Source organism: Trachurus japonicus, unplaced genomic scaffold (assembly GCF_045865225.1).
Source record: "Trachurus japonicus isolate A0001 unplaced genomic scaffold, Traja_1.0 AP030595.1".
Classification (NCBI taxonomy): Eukaryota; Metazoa; Chordata; class Actinopteri; order Carangiformes; family Carangidae; genus Trachurus; species Trachurus japonicus.
Genome location: NW_028220728.1, coordinates 1 through 5,467, shown reverse-complemented (window position 1 = coordinate 5,467; position 5,467 = coordinate 1). Strand labels below are relative to the sequence as shown.

General features: G+C 40.8%; 1 pseudogene across 1 annotated transcript; it reads left to right on the top strand.

The window, feature by feature from the left end:
- Positions 1-1,255: 1,255 nt before the first annotated feature.
- On the top strand, positions 1,256-4,603 carry LOC146960203 (uncharacterized; annotated as a pseudogene). Its single transcript, XR_015035499.1, has 4 exons — positions 1,256-1,276; positions 1,713-2,338; positions 2,420-2,542; positions 3,608-4,603. The product of XR_015035499.1 is annotated as an uncharacterized LOC146960203 (transcript).
- Positions 4,604-5,467: the final 864 nt, after the last annotated feature.

Below are 5,467 nucleotides of genomic sequence, written 5' to 3'. Positions count from 1 at the left end.
AGCTACTGTATAGGTGCAGACTAAGGAGGGGTAACAGTGCTCACTTACAGTAGGGTACTTACTGTACTTAAAGTTTATGAATGATCATGGATGTGGATGTGTCATGTGTTTTCTGGTTAATAAATAATAAAAACATTTTCTAACTCTCCGAATGACTCATTATTGTGGATGTATTACTGTATAGTTTGTGTTTTGCCCTTGGATGACAGAACTAGACTTTCATAGATGTGCATTTTAGAGAGGTAAGTTTGCTACCAGCCAGCCTGTTACTGTATTGGAAAATGTCCACACTCTATACCCATTTCTCACCTATTCCAAACCATACAATTAAATAATGAATAATAAATCTCTGAAATAGAGGTGAAATGTCGCTGCTGACACTTTTGGAAAACATGGATTGCAACTGTGCTCATATTGTACAGTAGACTATTTAATTTCTAATGTACCTGGCAGGAGTTACACTGTAAGTCCGGGGAAAGTAGGACGTAATTGTACGGGAGTTACGCTCTAAGACACAGCCTAGTTATACTGTAAAATGCGGGGTAGCCTAATTAGTGGCGGAGTGAGCGAGAGTTACTGTGTAATTTGGTGTAAAGTAGGACAGGAGTTACGTGCCAAGACGCAGCCTAGTTAAACTGTAAAACAGCGAGAGTTACCCTGTACTTCTGTGGAAGTTGGTGTGAAGCAGGATGTAAGTTACGCGCTAAGACGCAGCCTAGTTACACTGTAAATGCACGGGGGAAACAGGGGGGAAAGTGAGCTGCAGTTACTCAGTACTTGTGTGAAATAAGCGGCAACCTACGCGGCAAGAGAGCGGTAGGTACGCTGTAAGTCGCGGGCCGTATTATGTAGTGCTACCTTAGTTTTTTTCTCAATGCTTTTTTTTTTTTTTAATTTTCCCATCTGCCAAATATTCCTTTTTGCAACCTTCTCCGGGTGTACCCCGCCCTATTTCAGCTTGGATTGGCTCTATTTGTTCATTTGTCCTCTGCAGACTGTATGACATGATAGTCTTGTGTTTAGTATCAGAGGTTCACATAAGTGCAGTGAAAGTGAAAATTATAGTATGCAACATCTGATATGCGGGAAACCACCTCTTACAAAGGCAGCATCAAGTATTGATGATAAAATGGTAATATATATATATATATATATATTATACTGCATACTTTCACTTTCACTGCATTTATCTGAACCTCAGTTGTGGCATATGCTGCTGATCAAATTTCCTATAAGTGGGACCCATTATGCCCTAATGACCGAGCCTGGAATACCGGTAACTGCGTGAGGTTGCAGATTGGTGCAGTGAAAGTGAAAGTATGCAATCCTATATATATATCTGTCATTCAGCCACAAAGCTCAGTCCAGAACAAGTCCAGAAACCGAAGACTGCACACCGAGAGGAGAACATGTCTGAAAGGTAAAGTCTGACTCTAAGCTATAATAACATTTTGATTGTTTCAGGGGTTATTGCTCAGGGGATTTGGTTTTGACTGAACACATCTGAAATGTTGTATTGTTCATCACTGCAAAACATTTCACTGTTAGAAATATATACTGTCACAATGCATGCGACCATGACAAAATAATCTGTAGAATATTACACAAAACAAAGATAGTAAAATTAAACTTTCCGCTTGAGCTTTCTGTGTTTGCTGTGAAACCATGTTTGCTCTGGTGGCATCTGCTGGTCATACTGCGTAAATGCAAAGAAAATCAAAGTTATTTCAAAGTCTCAAAAACCAGTCGATGCTTTGTCTTACAGAAAGAAGCTACAGGAGGCTTTGTGCCGCTACATCGCTGATACCTTCAGCTACATCGACTTAGTGAGAGGTTTCTGTGAGAAGATCTCTGAATGGGTGAGCATGAGGGAGAAAGAACAAAAAATGATGACGTACATTAAAAACAAGGCTGCCAGTGTTGACCAGCCAGAGGATGAAGTTCAGGCCTTTGAGGAATATATGAAGAGTAAAGAGACTGAGTTGAATGCAGACAGCAGACCTACAGACCTGGGGAAGCAGCTTGCTGTCTTGTTGAAGGACACTCTGAGAGGCCTGGAGGAACTCAACTGCTTCCTGGATGCAGTGGAGAAGCTGGCAGTCACCTCACTTAATGTGTTCGTGGAGAACCAGGTGCAATACCTGACTGATGACATCAGCTTACAACACGCTCAGATTGTTATAAGTGTTGCACGAATGATCTGCCCTCTCCTCCTCAAGTTTAAAAGAGATGCACAAGTCTTCTTCCTTCCCAAACTACAGAATGTGGAGGTGCTGTTGAATCAGTTGGACGTATACATCGAGACGACCCAGGCAATCTGCCAGGAGCTAGCAAAAAGGTGAACAGACATTTTTTAAACAAAATAAAGGACCTTCAGTGATGTAGGTGTGTAGAAACTAAATCTAAATCTCTTTAACAGCTTCTTTAGTGACTTTAGCCTGAAGATGACTATTGAAACTCAAGTTGACCTCGATGTGGACGACGTGTCTGAGGACGATATACAGAGAATGCTTTACCACATCAATCAGCTGGATAAAATCAGGCAAGTGTTTTCTCACATTTCTATTTTATTTAATGTTATTGTCACTATTATATTATACTTTAATCTAGTTTTGTGTAGGCTGAAAGTATAATCCTTTGATTTGAGTTCAAAATTAAGATACTAGTGACACACTTAGACAAACTTAGCTACTGGTGCGTCGCAAACAAAGTGTGTCACTGTCACTTAGCCATGACAAAATGTTGTTGTTTTTTTCTTACAAAAGAAAAAACTTGAGATTTGACAGAAATTGGATTTGACAGACTTTGGATCCTTAGTTTCCAAGGAAATGAAGGCTGTGTTTGAAGGGGCCTCCGAAATGGGTCAGGCTCGTCGCACTGGTGTGATGCAGTCGGCTCCTGGTACATAGCACATTTTCGCTCTTGAGCTTAGTCCATGCATTCCTCCCAGGGTACAGTCAGCTTGACCATGATCGGTTGTTTGGTGGAATTAGAAAGGATGATTATGTAGGATTGTGAAGATGCTCTGGAAACCTGCTTGTCAAGATTGACTCTTAGTTGCCACTCTATCTGCCTCGGCTGAGACTCCACCACCTCAAGAGCTGCTCTCCCAATCTTTCGAGGTATTTTTGAGGAACTGGGTGACGTCTTCTTGAGAGCATGACCAGTGGTTACTTTGCTTGTACCATAGGAGCCAAAGGGTTTGGTTTGCTTTTTATGATCCCATTTGTTACACTCCACCTTGACACTATCGATTCTTACGTCCTCAACAACATTTAACAAGGTCAGTCATGGTTGGTTGGTCCTTAGCGTGTCTGGTGGGAATCCCATCCCACCCCATCTCAGGATCCCCTTGTGGTATTTTCTTGAGGGTTTTCCTGTATCTTTTTTGAGTGAGTCCCTTATGGAAGACCCAGGATGTGGTGCCAACCTGACCTGCCCCATGCTGTGTTACAGGGTTACCAACCGGTTTTAGCCTCAACAATCACATGTGTACTTGTTTTTTTCTTGCATTAAATTTTTCGGTTGTATTATGAAACGTGTGTCAATGTTTAAGCAAGCACACAATTAAGAAAATATGCTTAATTTCCTCTGTTTTACTTATCAGGATGAACCAACACTTCCGGACAGTTTTCATGTTTCAGGAAGAGGGCGGTTCGACCTTCATCAGTGAGTTTGAGGAGCGACATCCCTGAATGGTTGAGTTTCTGAAGGAGCTGGAGGAGTGTGCTGTTCAACTCGACAAGATGAATCTGGGGTCAAAGATCACCAGTGTGACAGGAAGCTCAGATATAAACAGCAATTGGGAGTGTGCTTTCCATTATTGGTCTGGTGTTAATTCCTGTTACAGCAGGAGTGTCTCTAGGTCTGGATGTGGGAATGGGAATCGCCAGTGGAGTCAACAGTGTTATCACCACAGCCACAGAGTTTGGAGTCAATGCTACACAACAAAAGAAAGCAAATTAAGTCTTGCAAGTCTTCATGGAGGATGTGCAGGTTCTCCAAAATCAATTGGAGGAAGCGATCAGTCAATCGGTCTCCAAAATGGAATCAGATAGTATTGAGGTGTTGATGGGGGTGGGGAAGGTTATTGGTAAAGCTGGTGTTATTGGAAAAGGCATTGATTCAATAGTTGATGCTGCCTCTGCTGCAAAGTGAAATGGGAAATGTTGGTAATGTGGTCGCTCAGGAATATAAAATTTTAGGCAATATTCCCAAGGCGGCTGGAGACATCCCAGATATCTGCCAGGCAGCAGTCAAAGGGTCTCTCGCTCTCTCCAAGTCGGCCAGGGCAGGTTTCATTGCTGTCAACACTCTTTTCCTGGGCATGGATATCTTCTTCATCTATAAAGACAGTATCGGATTGGCCCAAGGCAGCGAGACTGAAGTCTCACAGTTCCTCAGAGCCAGATCTTCTCTTTGGAGCTCAGACATGGACTCATGACAGAAGATCCACGACTCTCTGTGTGAAGGTCTGCAGACGTCAAAGAGAAATGAAGCTCTCCTGGAGGTACCTTTTTATCCAGAAGAAGATGACACTGATGATGAAGCTGCAGCTGATGAAGTGGATGATAGACTGACAGAAACACAGCCCATGCAGTAGTGCTTTAGCAGGTTCTGGTACTATGATCAGGTGTCAGATCAACTATGTGAATTATCCATATTCATTTCTGCGTATGATTGATGTCTATCTCTTGTTTGCTAGACACATTTATTCAGATTTTAAACCAGGTTAATGAAAACATTTGGACTGTATGTTTTTCTCCTCTCATTAAAACTGCAAATATTTCAAATCACACTTAATCTAATCCTCAATGTATGTGAAAAATAATATCATCATGTCAGTTTTAGTGACATGCTAATTTGCTTAAGTCCAGTTGCCTTCAACTTCAGCACTTAATGACTACCATGACCTGGATGACTGAGAACTGACGTCTCTGATGCTGATGGTCCACTCCAGTGCCTTATAATAAAAATAAAAATAAAAATAAAAATAAAAATAAAGATAAAAATAAAAATAAAAATAATAATAAACTTTATTTCTATAGCACCTTTCAAAACCGAGGTTACAAGGTGCTTCACAAAATACAAATACAATATCATTGAGAAAATAAAGCAATTAGAAAGTGAAGAAAAACATCATACAGAAAACAGTGAACAGGCATAACATTAAAAAAAAAAAAATGGAAATAGATAAGACAATAGAAACGAAGATCAAAAATAGGGGGGAAAAAAACAAACAAACTTTTTTTAAATTATTGCACAAATGCCAGTCGGTACATGTGGGTTTTTAAAAGCTTTTTATGATGCACAGACTCAGCTGATCTGATGCTGAGGGGGAGCTTGTTCCACAGCAATAGAGCTGTGGCCCCTGAACTCAGACACAGCTAAAGAGTCATGGAAAAAGATCCACAGTAAAGAGAAAAACCCAACAAAATTAAAATCTTTCTTTGAGAAATTCATAAGT